This window comes from Galeopterus variegatus, unplaced genomic scaffold, assembly GCF_000696425.1.
Source record: "Galeopterus variegatus unplaced genomic scaffold, G_variegatus-3.0.2 Scaffold1774, whole genome shotgun sequence".
Lineage (NCBI taxonomy): Eukaryota > Metazoa > Chordata > Mammalia > Dermoptera > Cynocephalidae > Galeopterus > Galeopterus variegatus.
The window spans coordinates 267,842-284,382 of NW_007727885.1; the positions used below are offsets into that span (position 1 = coordinate 267,842).

The following is a 16,541-nucleotide window of genomic DNA, read 5'->3' on the forward strand; positions in this document are numbered from 1 at the left end:
TCCCCAGCCCAACGCTCTCTCACCTGCACTGATTTGGAAGCAGAGAAGCCCCTTCCATTCCTTCCAACTCCAGCGGACATCCTTCGGAAGAGTTTTGTTTCTTTGCTCAAGCTTCACCACACTTGTGTTCCTTCTACTCACCTGGTGCTTATGGCACAGAGCACATCTTAGGTACATAAAGGGTGAATAATATTCAACAACTGAGCACAAAGATCATCCTCCTTTTTCTTTGTCATGGCTGCATGACATGGTCTTGCCCTGTGTGGATGTATCAGAATGTACCAGCCACCCGCTGATGGACTTTCAGTTTCTTCTTTCTGTTCTCTCTCTCTCCCTATCTTTTTGGCCCCTCTTTTCCCTCTAGGGTTCTCCATTGCAGACTCATATAATTCCCACACCGTTTTCTCAGAGAGAGTGCATGTTCCCTGTCCAGCCTCAGTGCTGCTTGCCACTCATGTCCTGTATCTACAGGAACAACTTAGGAGAAAGGCTTGGAGACTCAGACTTAAGGAAATCACAGTTGGGCAGTGAGCCTTTGCAGGGAACTTACTCCCTACAAATCTCTGTGAGCATGGCTGCTGGGAATCCCACAAGGAAGGAGAAAGGTGGGAAGAGAGTGCGGTGGGGCTCCGCGGCTGACAGGAACTAAGTGGGGGCAGTTTTGCATTTGCTGCAGAGGAAGCAAGTGCCTTGGTCTTTCTCTTCTTCCTTTGTCGTGTCATTCCCCTTCATTTCCTCTTCTCTTTTCTTTATTTTTTTTAAAGAAAAATCATAATTTTAATATTGTTTTTTCAGTGGACAATGCAATTCAAAATTCCAAAGGTACAAAAGGTGATGTCTCCTTCCCTCCCACCTGCTTCCCTCTTAACAGGGAAGCGACATTACTAGTTCTCAGGTGTCTTTCCAGAGATCCCAAGCGTATGGAAGCAAGTGTGTGGAAGTCATCTGCCACCCCCATCATATGTGGTAAAAGTCATCCCTCCCCTCTCTTAGCACAAACCTTAACATCCTCCACACACTGGTTTACATGGGACTTTTTCACATTTTGTATCTTGGAGGTTATTCCACATCCACACATTAAAAATTTTAACAGCTGCTTAGTATTCCATTGTATGGATATACCATAATTTATTTAATCAGTCCCCTTCTGTTGGACATTTTGGCTATTCCTAGCCTTTTGCTTGAAATAATGCTGCAGTAAATATTTGTGTATTTATCATTTTGCCCATGTGCAAGTCGATCTGTTGGATAATTTCCTAGAAGCAGACTTGCTGGGTCAAAATTGATGTGCATCAAAAAATGTGGCAGATGCTGCTAAATTCTCTTCAGCATTGCATGTGCCATTCCCACATGTATGAGACTGTATGAGAACGGCTTTTTCACCAAACCTTTGCCATGGTTTACAAAGGAGAGATCTCAGCACAATAACCGTTCCCTATATAATGATTAACTCGTTCAGGTTGGTCTTTGCCAATCTGAAAAGTGAAAAATGGTATCAGTGTGGTTTAATTTGTATTTTCTTATTTTTTATTGGCTTTGTTTCATTTTCTGTGTACTCTTGGTTCAATGCTTTGCCTGCTTTTTTATTGTATTGTTGGTCTTTTATTTTATTTGTAATTGATCTTAACATAGAACATTTGCTCCTGTCTGTGATAAGAGATGCAAGTAATTCTTCATGGTCTGTCATTTTGTCTTTTGTTTTCAGTTATGGTGATTATTTTTGTTTGCCATGCAAACACTTTTTATATGGACAAATCTATCATTATTTTACTTTATGATTTCTGGTTTTATTCATAGATTTTTAACAATTTTTCGTGTTTCCGATGAGTTCCTATAGGGCTTAATGTTTACATTTAAACTTTTGACCTGCATACTATTTATCTCATTTCAAGGTATAAGGTATGAATCTGAATTTGTTTTCCCCACAAATGTTTACCCAGTTGTTACAGGACATTTGTTGAGAAGTTTGTCTTTCCTCGCTGTCTGAAATGTCATCTCATTCTCTTACAATTCCAGAATGTCCTTGTGCCCTCTGCATACTTCCACCTGTGTCCGCTGCCCTGTGTATCCACACACCGGCCCCACACTCTCTTTTTCTTTAGGCACCATGTGGACTTGACTACAGGTCCGTGGGTTTGCAGACGCTGAGATTTGCAGACTCTAGGGTGGGAGGAATAGCAAAAGGGTTGGATATGAGGGTCTCAAAACATCTACATTCTCTCTTAAAAAAAAAAAAACCCTCACATTTAGAATGGCTTTGTTGGCATGCCTCCTCACAGAAGAAAAACAAAAAAAGAACAAAGCAGCTCATTTCCTTATTATGTGCTTGTGCCCCTCTCCTCTAACGCTGTGAGTCTGCTGATCTCTCCCGGGCTGCCCTGCCTGCCAATTTCACAAGCCCGGGATGCCATGGAGCAGCAGCTTTTGTTTGTTTTTCATCCCGAACATCTTTTTATTTATTTATTTTTATTTTGTCATTACACAATGTAAGCAGTTTTTGTGGCCCTTTACCAATATCTCCTGGACCTCCCTCCCCCTCCCCCTTTCCCACCTCTGGTGGCCTCAGTTCCATTCTCTCCTTTTGAAAGTTCAATGAATTATTGTAATTGTTGTACCTTTCTTTCTTTCTTTCTTTCTTTTTTTTTTTTGTGTGTGTGTGTGTGTGTGTGTGTGTTTTGTTTTGTTTTCCAGCTCCCATTTATGAGTGAGGACACGAGGTATTTCCCTTTCTGTACCTGGCTTATGTCACTTCGCATAATTTTCTCTAAGTTCATCCACGTTGGTGGAGCAGCGGCAGTGGCATCGATCACCGTCACCGTATTGGAAATGCTTCCATCTGGGCTCCCTGTGCTCCAAGCCCAGTACTTGGAGGTTGTGTGTAAATTGAGCTGGTCTTTATCTTAAAGACATTACAATGGACTCTAAACAAACACATTAACAGCCACTAAGAGACCTAACACTGGCCAATAAACCAACCCTCAGGAGAGCTTATGCAGAGCAGGTGCCTCCTTCCCCCAGACCCTGGAGTTCCTGCTCCCTCAGCCCAAGGCTGCTCCCCAGCTGCTCTCCTGGACTGGACTGTAAGCTCCCTGAAGGTGGCCGCCCTGCCTTTGCCTTCTTTCTCCTGTCCCCACAGTAATCAAGCATGGTCACCATGCAGTCAATAAATACCTATTGCAAATGAGACAAGAAAGTAAATCTCCTTCGAAGGAACAGCTAGTAGCTCCAGGCTATCCAAAGGAACGTTTGTCATTGGAGCTAGTGATTACCCTAAATTATACCAGAGGTTTAAACTTTGAGGTCTTAGGATGAGCTTCAGAGATTCTTTGAACCCCTGCAATGATTTGCAAAATGTATACAAATTTATAGGCCTAGGGAGTCATTTTTTCTAAGAGGTAGGAGAAGAGATTTCTTGGTGTTCAACAGAGTCCAATCCAAAAAAATCCCTCCAAAAACAAAAACCACAAAAAACTAGATATCTGTGGATAAAATGACATGATATCTAGGATTTGCTTCAAAACATTCCAGTTGGAGAGCAGGGAGTGGGTGGGGTGGGTGCAGTTATAGATTAAACAAGATTGGCCACATGTTTATAATTGTTAAAGCTAGTTATGGGTGCTTGGGAGTTTATTATTCTCTCATGAAGGAAATAAAGGAAGGAGGGATGGAAAGAAGGAGGGAATGGGAGAGAGAGAGAGAGAGAGAGAGAGAGTAAGAGAGAGAGAGAAGAAATCCTTATTACAGACTACACTGAAAGAACCGGACAGTCCGCAGTACATGTCTGCCATTCTCACAGTTCTAGCTTTATAGGAACAACTGCCTGGGGTTTCCCTGATTAGTGTTTGAAAGCCTAGAAAATCTGTGTGTGAGGTGACATGTCCTCCCTCACTCTCATCCCCATCCTCTATCCTCAGCATCACCCAGAAAGATGGACCAGAGTCCCTGAGGCCACCTTTGTTCATCTGCACGCTCTCTGCTAAACCTCCCTCACCCCTGCTACAGGCTGTGTGGGGACAGGGAGGCGGTCATCTGAGGCACTTGGCTCTCTACCACTACCCCAGGCAGATGGATCCCCCGTTGCCTGGGCAAGCTTGTGCAGAAGGGGGCGAGGGCTGCACTAGTTGGATGTGCTTGGAGTAGAAAATTCACAAATTCCAAGCTCTGCTCCCAAAGCAAACCTCCCCAGCCCAGGTGGCTGCATCCCTCTCCTCCCCTCCAACGAGCTCTGCTGGGCCGCCAAGCCAGAGACTTTAAAAACCAGCTTGTGTCTGAGTTGTGAAAGCACCAATGTTTGCTATGTTTGCCCAGCAGAGAAGAAGCATATTTTCTCTCTTCCAAATGCAAACTCAAAAGATGCTTCACAGGTTTTTCTTCAGACTTTCCACAGGAAACGTAAATAAGGAAGAAAAATGACTTTAGGTGCTGAGACCTGAAGTGGAATTTCAACCCTGAAGGAACTGCTCCTAACAGGCTCTCTCTGTCCTTCCGTGAAAGCTTCGAGAGCCTGCATCCACATTTCTTTCCTCTGAGCAGCCTTCACAGACAAGGCGAAGGGAGGAGCCGGCCCAGTTCTTCGGCCTGACTCCCAGCCAAGTCTTCTCCCCATCCAGTGGAGAGCCAGAGGCCGGTGCTCGGGCTCATCAGCTGTTGAGATCCCCTAGCTAATGTTGTCTCTATCTCTCATCTTTCTTGATTATGTTAGAGTAGAAGAAACTAGGGTGCTCCAAACCCTTGCAACACTGCAAGCCAGATGCCAAATCAGAGTGTGGAGTGTGGACATGTCACCTCCTGCAGCCTGAGGCCCTCAGTCTGCTGGCCTGGCTGCACTAGTCTCCATCCTGGAAGAAGGACATCCATGATCTGTGGTATCTACCCTCATGGAGTTTATAATCTGCAGACAAACACAGCATACGAGTGGTCATAAGGCAGTGTTTGAGCGACACACATACATGCATCGATGATCTGGGGTTTTGAATAATCTTAGCAAACAAAGAATCAGAGCACCTCTTGTTCACAGGTTATAGCTACCAACCAATTGCTTCTAGGTTGAAAGTTTGAAAATCATATATTTACATACCAACTGAGTCCTACAAAAGGCTTCAGATCCAAGAAATACTTCTAGTGGGGCTAATGCAACAGGCTGATCTGTGCATTGAGTGTTTACTAGAGCCATGGCCACCGTCCCTTCAAGGCCACCATTTCTGTCTGGTGATATCTAAGAACATTTCTTCTTGAGGTGCTTTCCTTTTCTATAACATTCTAAATGTGAATAGGCCCAACCAGGTTACTAAGCATCTATACTTCAAAAAAACATATTATCAATTCATGTAGCCCTTATGATAAGTCAACTAAACAAAGCAAGGGACACCACTGGAAGACGATTGTGGGACCAGGCTTTGATGTACCAAATTATGAGAAAGACCCCAGAAGCCATTTCCTTTTAGGCTGAAGTTTACCCTGTTTATCTAAAGCCAGGACCAATAATCCAGATGGCTTTCAATGGCTACAGAAGTTTCTCAGCATTAGGTTAATCAGTCCCATCACAGAGGCATGTCCTGACCACAGACGAGCCTGCCGAGCTCAGTGGAGGTGGCTGTGGCAGGGCGCCCGGGAGAGGTGCAGGCGCGGCTCCTCTTGCGCATTTCACTTTACTGTGCTTCACAGATGCTGCGATTTTTACAAATTGAAGATTTGCAGCAACCCTGCATTGAGCAATTCTATTGGTGGCATTTTTGCAACAGCCTGTGCTCATTTCTTGTCTCTGTGTCACATTTTGCTAATTCTTGCCATATTTAAAATGTTTCCAACATTATTATATCTGTTGTGTGATCTGCGATCAGTGGTTTTTGATGTTACTATTTTAATTGTTTTGGAGCTCCACGAACTACACTCATATTGTGTGTGTTCTGACTGCTCCACTGACCAGCTTTTCTCCTGTCTCTCTCCCTTTCCTCGGGCCTCCCTACTCCCTGAGACACAACAATATTGAAATTAGGTCAATGAAAAACCCTACAATGGCCTCTGAGTGTTCAAGTGAAAGGAAGAGTCGCACGTCTCTCACTTTAAATCAAAAGCTAGAAATGATGAAGCCTAGTGAGGAAGGTGTGTCGAAAGCCAAGATAGGCCAGCAACTAGGCCTCTTGCACCAAAGAGTTAGCCAAGTTGTGAATGCAAAGGAAAAGTTCTTGAAGGAAGTTAAATGTGCTGCTCCAGTGAACGCACGAATGGTGAGAAAGCGAAACAGCCTTACTGCTGATCTGGAGAAGTCTGAGTGGTGTGGATAGATCACATCACCCTCAACATTCCCTTGAGCCAAAGCCTCATCCAGAGCAAGGCCCTAGCTCTTCAGTTCTGTGAAGGCTGAGAGAGGTGAGGAAGCTGCGGAAGAAAAGTTGGAAGCTAGCAGAGGTTGGGTCACGAGGGTTAAGGAAAGAAGCCGTCTCCATAACATAAAAGTCAAGGTGAAGCAGCCAGTGCTGATGTAGAAGCTGCAGCCAGTTATCCAGAAGGTCTAGCTAAGGTCGTTGATGACGGTGGCTACACTGAACAACAGAATTCCAATTGTAGATGAAACAGCCTTGTATTGGAGGAAGGTGCCATCTGGGACTTTCATAGCTAGAGAGGAGAGGTCAATTCCTGGCTTCAAAGCTTCGAAGGACAGGCTGACTCTCGTTAGGGGCTAATGCAGCTGGTGACTTTAAGTTGAAGCCAAGGCTCATTTACCATTTCCCAAATCCTAGAGCCCTTAAGAATTATGCTAAATCTACTCTGCCTGTGCTCTGTAAATGGAACAACAAAGTCTGAATGACAGCACACCTGTTTACAGCATGGTTTACTGAGTATTTTAAGCCCACTATTGACCTACTGCTCAGAAAAAAGATTTCTTTCAAAATATTACTGTGCTCTGATGGAGATGTACAGAATATTAAAGTTGTTTTCATGCCTACTAACACAACATCCATTTTGCAGCCTTTGGGTTAAAGGGTAATTTTGACTTTCAAGTCTTACTACTTAAGAAATACATTCTGTAAGCTGTAGCTACCATAGATAGTGATTTCTCTGATGGATCCGAGCAAAGTAAGTTAAAAGCCTTCTGGAAAGAATTCACAATTCTAGATGCCATTAGGAACAAATTATCAAAATTAACAGGAGTTTGGAAGAAGTTGATTCCAACCCTCATGGATGACTTTGAGGGCTCAAGACTGCAGTGGAGGAAGTATCTGAAGATGTGGCGGAAACAGCAAGAGAACTAGAATTGGAAGTAGAGCCTGAAGATGTGACTGAATTGCTACAATCTCATGATGAAACTTTAATGTACGAGGAGTTACTTCTCATGGATGAGCAAAGGAAATGGTGTCTTAAGGTGGAAACTATTCCTGGTGAAGATGCTGTGAACATTGTTGAAATGACAACAAAGGATTTAGAATATTACATCAACTTAGCTGATAAAGCAGCAGCAAGGTTTGAGAGGATAGATTTCAGTTTAGAAAGAAATTCTACTGTGGGTAAAATGCTATCAAACATGGTTCACACTTCTTCTCCAAGAGAACACCAAATGTGCACCTGGGGGCCTGGAGGACCTGGGGACCCTGGAATGGGAGGCTTCAGTGACTTCCCTGGAGGCTTCAGCAGCAGCACTGGGGCCAGGCCAGGGCATGGAGCTCATCGAGGCAAGGCTGAGGACAAGGAGTGGACAAGCTGGGCCACTTGGTCAAGCACATGAAGATCAAGTCCCTGGAGAGCTATCTGTTCTCCCTGTCCATCAAGGAGCCTGAGATCATTGACTTTTTCCTGGGGCATCCCTCAAGGATGAGGTTTATGCTGATGCAAAAGCAGATGCATGCTGGCCAGTACACCAGGTTGAAGGCATTTGTCGCCATCAGGGACTGCAGTGGCCACATCAGTCTGGGTGTTAAGTGTTCCAAGGAGGTAGCCACAAGCCATCTGAGGGGCCATCATCCTGGCCAAATTCTCCATTGTTCCCGTGCAGAGAGGCTACTGGCAGAACAAGACTGGCAAGCCCCACACTGTCCCTTGCAAGGTGACAGGGCGATGTGGCTCTGTACTGGTGATCTCATCCCTGCCCCCAGAGGCACTGGCATAGTCTCGGACCCTGTGCCCAAGAAGCTGCTGCTGATGGCCGGTACTGACAACTGCTGCACCACAGCCAAGGGCTGCACTCCCCCACTGGGCAACTTCGCCAAGGCCACCTTGATGCCATCTCCAGGACCTATGGCTATCTGACCCCCAGCCCCTGGAAGGAGACTGCATTCACCAAGTCTCCCTATCAGGAATTCACTGACCATCATGTAAAGAACCATGCTGGTGTGTCTGTGCAGAGGACCCAGGCTCTGGCTGTGGCTACAACACAGGGTTTTTATACAAGGAAAAATAAAGTTAATTAAGCCTATTAAAAAACAAAAACAAAACATGGATCTCAAAGTGTTACCAGAAAAAACCTATCAAGCTGTATCGCTTGCTATAGAGAAATCTTTTGTGAAAGGGAGAGTCAATCGATGCAGCAAACTTCATTGCTGTCTTACTTTAAGAAATTGCCACAGCCATCCCAAGCCTTCAGTAACCACCACCCTTATCAGTCAGCAGCCATTTATATGGAGAGGCCAGAGCCTCCACCGGTAGAGTTACATCTTGCTGAAGGCTCAGATGATCATTAGCATTTTTTAGAATACAGTATTTTTAATTTAGGTATTGTCTTACTTTAAGAAATTGCCACAGCCACCCCAAGCCTTCAGTAACCACCACCCTTATCAGTCAGCAGCCATTTATATGGAGAGGCCAGAGCCTCCACCGGTAGAGTTACGTCTTGCTGAAGGCTCAGATGATCATTAGCATTTTTTAGAATACAGTATTTTTAATTTAGGTAGGTACATAGTCTTTGCAGACATAATGCTATGTATTGCACACCTAACAGACCACAGTACAGTGTAGACAGAACTTTTAAACACACCAAGAAACCAAACATTTGTGTGACTCGCTTTATTGTGACATTCGCTTTATTGCAGCAGTCTGGAACCGAACCCTTGGTCTCTCTGAGGCACGCCTGTGTTTCTCTGGCGATGTTTCTGAGTGGAGAGGCGCTAGCTGAGGTTGACTCTGAGAAGAGCTGCAGCGGGGGAAAGGGAAGGTGATGTGCTGACGGCGGCGAGGAAGAGGAACATGACGGAAGCTGCCAGGGGGAGAGTGGCCCACACCACGGACTCTGGAGTCACACAGATCTGGCCCAAAGGGCTAGCTAGGCTGTTCCACTTAATTGCTGTGCAACCCGATGTGCTTACATGTTTGCTGACATGTACAAGTGGCACAGCACTAGTATCTACCCCATAAAGAGCTTGTGAGGATTAAATAAGACAAAGCATAGAAGGAACTTAGCACAGTGCTGGATTCACAGTCAGCACCCAGCAAAGGGAAGCTATTCCAATTACGGTAAAAGAGAAATGATGGGGCAGGGGGCAGTGACCATGGAGGGGGTGCAGAGGCCTGACGTGCAGACAGCAGCCCCTCACCCAGCTCCGTCTCAGGGCTCCTGGGAAAACATAGCCCCAGGTCCAGACAGACTGCTCAGATGTTTATTAAGAAACCATCCATAAAAGTTATTGGAAACTTTACATTTGCAGCAGGGTCCCTGCACATTGTGGATCTGCTGTGTCTCTCAACAAGGCCTCATTCACTCCCCCAGGCAGCCCCCTCAGCTGCCCCCAGCCCCTCAGTCTCACGCAACCCCGCCCTGTCCCCCACCAGGCAGTGTTTTCAGAACCCTCCCCCACCCCTCTATGCCCAGCCTCCTTCCCTGCCCTTGCTCTGAGTGATTTTCTGACTTGCCTTTTCCAAACATGGAATCTCTGAATGAGGTCACCTCAGCTGGGAAAGCAAGGGGTGTGTCACGAGGTAATATTTCGTAAGTGCAGAGGTCCCCAGGTGATTTTAGATGGAAGATGGATGACAGGTTTTCATTTTAATAGTTATATATATATGTATTTTAAAGTGTATTTATTTTAATAAGAATTGGAGGAAAAGGTAGAATACCAATCCCATTATATAGAGTTTTCATTTCAAGTATATGAGCAAAGCAAAGGAGAATGAGAAAGTTGACTAAAGGAAACCATTAAATCCATAATAGTCTAGCTGTCCTCGCTCTGAGGTGGTCCTCGGATCTGGTACATAGGCCTAGGGACGATGCACACTTGATCTCAGCCCTCACCTAAAGCTGCCTGGACATGCAGTCTGATGAACGCGGTTTTGATATAAACAGAAAGGCCCTCCCAGGGATGGCCATAGAGAAGGGCTGCTGCCTATGCAAAGAGCTCCAGTGGCTTGTCCCAGCCCCCTCAGCTGTGGTTCTGCCTGTCCCCTGCCAGACTTGCTCTCCTAAAACACTGCTCCCATCATGTCTCGAACTGCGCAGAAGTCCTCTGTAGCTCCCCATTGCCTACAGGAGAGAGGGCACCTCCTGAGACGGCACTCAAGGCTCATCTCAGTCGTCTTTCTCATTTCTCCACCAGGCTCAGTGCACTCACTGCCCAGGACGGTGGGCTCCTGCCTTTGGTCTCCTCTCTGCTTAGACCACCCTGCTGATGTGAATTGCCCACCGGCCTCCAATCTGTTCTTTTTTTTTTCTTGACAATAGATCATTTTTATTGCCAAGTAATATTCTTTTGTTTGTATATACCACAACTATTTATCCACTCACCAGTTGACAGGTACTTGACTTGTCACCTCGCCGGGTTTTTACTATTACAATAGAGCTGATATGAACATTTAGGTACAATCTTTTTTATGGGTGTAGGCTTTCATTTGTCTTAGGTAAATACTTAGGAATAGAACGGTTTAGTCATATGATAGTTACGTGTTTAACTTTTGTAAGAAACTGCCAAACTGTTTCCAAATTGATTGTACCATTTTGCAATTCCACCAATGGTATATAAAGGTTCCAAGAGCTTCACCTCCTTGATAGCATTTGGCAGTGTCAGGGTTTTCAATTTTAGACATGCTAATGGATGTGTAGTGGTTTTAATCTGCATTTCCTCATGACTAATGATGTTGAACTTTTTAAATGTGCTTTTTTGCATTTCTTTGATGAAGTATTTGTTAAAATATTTTGCCCATTTTTATACATTTAGGGTTTCTTTCTTATATTTAAGAAACCTTTGCCTAACCCAAGGTCACAAAGATTTTTCCCTTATGTTTTCTACTAGAATTTTTATAGTTTTTGGTTTTACATTTACTATGTAATCTGTTCTGAGTTAATCTTAGCATATAGCATAAAGTACAGATGAGAGGTTTTTTTTAAATTATGAATACCCATTTGTTTCAGCACTGTTTTTTTTAAACAGACCACTGAATTACCTGTGTATCTCAGTTGAAAATTAATAGACTATATATGTGTGGGTCTACTTCTGGGCTCTCCATTTTATTCACTTGATCTATTTGTCTATCTTTGTACCAACACCACACACTCTTGATTACTGTAGCTTTACATTGTCTTTTTAAAAAATTTTATTTTGAATATTCATGAGATACAAAGCTGATTTTCCCCCCTCCTGCCCATGATATGGGGGCCAGATTCATATTGGGGACATACCTATTATCAGAAATTACTTTTGTACCCTTTGTCACCTCCCAGTTATCCCCCAACCTCCCTCCCCTTCCCCCTCTCCCCTCAACTTCAATTTGTAGCCCTAGAAATGTTCCCTCCCTCTCTTGGATCACGGCACTACTGTGGTCTTTCTTTCCTGCCTTCCTTTCTCTCTTAGCTCCCACATATGAGTGAGCACATGAAGCATTTATCCCTCTGTGGTTTGCTTGTTTCACTCAACATAAGTTTCTCCAGATTCATCCACGTTGTTGCAAATGGGAGTATTTCATTCTTTTTTATGGCACAGTAGTATTCCATAGTGTATGTCTACCACAGTTTCCTTATCCAATAATCTATCCAATCTGTTCTGACTCCTCCTTAATCTCCTCCCAGGCCCCCAAACTTCATCCTCCCTGCAGGTGGGGACAGCCAGCACAGCATAATTCTCAAGGTCAGGTTTTGGGTGCTGATCCTAGTGCTACTGCTTACCAGCTGTGTGTCTTTGAGCCAAGTACTTACCCTCTCTGTTACTCAGTTGGCTCGTCTGTAACAAGGGGTAGTGACAGCAACATCTACCACCTCCCATGTTTGTTGGGAGAACTGATGAGATGATGCTCCTGGCATAGTACCAGGAACACAGTAACAGCAGGTAAACTGCGGTGGCTGTGCCTTCCTTGAACTTGGAGTGTAGTTCATGCCAAGAGCAGCCTTTAGGCACTTGTTTTCAGGGAGTGGGAGTTTGTTTGATCAATATTTGTTGATTGATTGTGGATGTCCTGTGATGTGTTTTCTACACACATTCTCTTGATCAGAGGCTCTATGGAGGCTGAGAGCAGAGTTTCTTTCCTGGGTCTAACGGCCCTTTGGAGACTTGAAGAGCGTCTATTCCTGGGCCATCTCTCAACCTTCTCTTCTCTGGGTACAGTCACATTTGGTCTCCAGGACTCGTTGTGGAGCTGCATTTTCTTCAAGTTTGACCTAGTAGCTAGAGTCTTCCCAGGAACAAGTGTGGCTAGTGAGCTCACGTGAACCTTGCCCAGCATAGGTGGGTGGAGGACAGAGAGGATGGTGCCTGGGGACACACAAGGACATCTGCTCTGAAACCCGCTTCCATGGACAGACTACAGAGAGGCCACCAGCACACACTTACCCAGCATCTCATTGTGCCAAGCACTGGGCTAGGTGCACCCTACAAGGTCCAGGCCTTGCCCCCTGGTCGTGGCTCCTTCAGCCCTTGCTCAGGTGGCTACAAGGACAGCTCCCGAGCCTGTGGATTGGGACAAATTCTCCAGCTACCAGCCTGTGGCCACCAGGAGGACGCCCTGAGCGGAGCGAGCAGGCCCCAGCTTGCATCCCCTCCCCCTTCCCCCAGCCCGCAGCCTTTCCTGAAAGAGATGTTGTGTTGCCTGGGCCCTTCCCCCTCACCACATCCCCTTCCTCCCACAGAGCTGGGTCCCCCAGGCTGCAGTCCAGCAGTCCCTCTGTGAGCAGACTTCCAGTGACGCATGGCTTTGTTAGAAGCCTCATTAGCAGAGACAGAAAGGCAACAGGCAGCTCAGAGAGGCATTCCAGGTGTCAGTTAAGAGGGGCCACAGGAGGAAAAGGCCATTAAACCATAACTAAGGTCAGCCCCCAGGAGAACAAAAAATAACAAACTGAGACCTGGGAAAGGGGTGGGAAGGCACCTGGGGAGTTAAGGGGGTGGAGGGAGGTGGCCCCTGCTTGGGAAGGCCCTGGTCCTGGAAGAGCCACCAGCTTCTCTTGCCTGACTCTGGGAGTCCAGACACAAGGTCTGACTGGCCTCCATTATGCAAACTTTTGGAGTCTGGGGCTGGGCCCAGGGGATGCTGAACCTCCAGTGCTGCACACGCTCAGCACGATGCAGGCACTCAACAAATGCTTGATGAATGAGTGAAGATGTAGCCTGTTCCTGGGGAGGGGGCCTGTGCTGAGCTTGGCCTATCTATAGCGCTTAGTACCTCAGCGACATAAGTATTATTAGCTCCGTTTTAAAGATAAGGAAACATAGATGCCAGAATGTGTTATTTTGGGGCTCCTCTGACTCTTTGAGAATTCACTAGAATTCCACCTACTGATACTGGGAACTTCTGCCCTAGGGACACGTTCCTTCACTCCACAATTAGTCGCAAAAGGCTGAATGGGTGCTGGGCTGGGGTGGCATGTTGAAACTCACTCCCCACCACAGGGTAAGCAGTGTGAGCGCCGGTCTCTGGAATTCCCTGTCCTGCCCCGCACAGGGCAGGGCTGTCCCGGGGAGGCTGAGGACAGGGCAGCCTGTGTGGACTCCCAGCCCGGCTCTAGGGAGCTCTGTTTGCCTTCGCTGGGCAGGTGCCCGCCATGTATTTTTGTCAGCCCGACGGGGAATGCACATGATTTATGAAGTTTTCTTTTAAGCCTGAGGCTTCCTCATAAAGGAGCTTTGAGAAGCCTACAGCAAACCTAGCTATGAAAGGCCCTCCTTTCTGGGGCTCTGTAGGCAGGTACAGCTGATTGCCGCCCTCGAGGAGTAGGGACCGTGGGGGCCCCACCCTAGGCCTGAGATGGCTGGAGACTCCCAGAAGACCGCACGTGCACGTGGATTTGTGCAACCCTGTCCCCCAGCCCGCACAGGCTTCTTGTTCTCTACACCTCAAGAGGTCTCTAAGTCCCTAATCCTTGATGCCCTTTTATTTCAAAGGCCCAGGCTTCCCTGGACAGGTTGCTTGACCTCATCGAGTCTCAGTTTTCTCATCTCCAAAATAAGTGTAGAGACACCTCGTTTAATCAGCACCTCCCCAGCCGGTTGGAAAGCTCTCTGAGGATGGCCTCCACTAGTCAATAGTTCTTGTCTCTCCAGCACCTAATGGGGCGCTGGCACCTGGCGGTGCGTACTGAGTAGCAATTTGTAGAACTGAATTCTACTGAGTTTAGTAATGAGGAATAAGTGAGAGTGTCTGCAAGCTGCAAGCAGTGCCTGGCACTTGGTAGACATTTAGAAAAGTGGGGTTAAACCTGCATTTAACCTGAATCTCAATCTCCCCTACAGATGCCAAAACGAGACCCTGGCCTAGATTGTGAGATGGGGGTGCAGGGTTCCCACTGGCTCCCTCGCCCGCTTTAGCCATAGGGGATCTCTGTCCGTCCCCCTCCCCAGGACCCCTCCCCCACTCACAGCATAGCTCTGCACGGGGCAGCGGCCCCCGCAGCCCCTCTGGGGTGGTGGGCGTCCCTGTGTCGGCACAGCCAGGCTGGGCCCCTCTCCAGGGAAAGGGCTGAGGGTGTGAAGGACTGGTATGTATGACTTTGTTTATTTTCTCTGAAGGATCCTGCCTGAGCCCTGCTATAAAAATAACCTGCCTGGAAACCTCATCTCCAAAGGGGAGAAAGAAGCTTTTGTATCCAGGGAAGTGGCTCCAACGGCCTCCCTGTACCTTCCCCTCAGCCCCACGCATCAAGGAGAAGCCGGCCGAGGTGATGACGGGCCAGGGCCCAAGTGGGGGGTGGAGGGGGAGTGTGGAGGGGGCCCCTGCCCCTGAGCACAGCAGAAGAATCTCACCTGCTTTTGGACCCAGGAAGATCCAAAGGAGGAACTGAGGGAGAGAGAGAGGGAGGAAATCAATGAGAGAAAAACCGAGATACACTGGCTACTGAGAGAGATGAAGAGGCCAGGAGGTGGAGGATGATGGAGTCCAACAGAGGAGGGGCGCAGGGGTGGGGTGGGAAGGAAACTGAAGTCAAAGGAGAAAGGAAACAGAGATGTGTACCCGGAGAGACACAGAGCTCAAGATACGGAGGATGATGGAGTCCAACAGAGGAGGGGCGCAGGGGTGGGGTGGGAAGGAGACTGAAGTCAAAGGAGAAAGGAAACAGAGATGTGTACCCGGAGAGACACAGAGCTCAAGATATCAGAAAGAGACTGTGGCCATGTTTCCAGATGTAGCTAAGGATTTGGTCAAGTTTCTTGGGATCCCAACTGTGTCCCCACCCCCGAGGGAGAAGGCCGGGCAGGGAGGCTGGCCCAGGTGACCGCCCGCTGGGTTCCTGCTTTGCTGCACGGCCCAGCTCCCGCTCCGGCTCAAGCTCAGGCTGTGACAGAAAAGACAAAGGTCCCCTGAGCACCCACCATGGTCAGGCCCTAGGCTAGGTAGCCATGAGCACATGCCCGACTTGGGTGTCTTGAGGTATCCATCCTAGGAGCAGGCCGAACGCAAGGCGAGAATGTGCACTGGCATTGGGTTCAGGAGGCCTGGGTTCAAGTCCCAGTTCTCCTACTTTTTATCTGGTGGTCTTATACAAACAATTTAAAATTTTCTTGCATGGTTCTCTTATCTGTAAACCACAAAAAGTGAACCTTCCTCACAAGAGTGTGGAGCAGATCCATGGAAGGGTATCTAAATGGGCTCTCTAAGTTGTACGGTGCCAGCGAGATAAGAGGGAGCAACCCATCTGCACACCTTTCTCCAGGCACTAGCAATGGGCTGGTGCTGATTTAGAAGTCATCAGAGTCTTAGTAACCAGTGCCACTCATGCCACCTGGAAGCTGCAGGAGAGGCTCTCTCTGCTGTAGCATGAAGGTCAAAGAGAAGCCTCCAGAACTGCCAATTGCAGAAGAGTACATTCCAACATTAGCCATGTAGGTGAAGTTCTTTGCTTACAGAAACCTCCCATAGTTTTTCATCATCAAAACTTCAGATAGATCCACATAGAATCAGAGGTTGGTAGGAGACATGCCATTGAAGATGCCCTTGAAACTTCTGTCTAGGAGGGAAGGTTTGCTCCCCTGGGATAGTAACGTCAGTGGAGGTGGCATGTTATAGGGGTTTGAGTCTGCTCTTGTTTGAGTGACACACATCAAAAGGGAGAATGGAGCTGGGGTCTAGGAGGCCTTGAAGCAACTTTTGGAGGCAGAAATTAAAATGTTGAGATACCACAAAGGAAGCTCTGCTTT

At 47.0% G+C, this 16,541-nt stretch overlaps 1 pseudogene; it reads left to right on the forward strand.

Annotated features, from left to right (window-relative positions):
* Positions 1-7,573: 7,573 nt before the first annotated feature.
* Positions 7,574-8,405, forward strand: LOC103595452 (annotated as a pseudogene).
* The last annotated feature ends 8,136 nt before the right edge of the window (positions 8,406-16,541 follow it).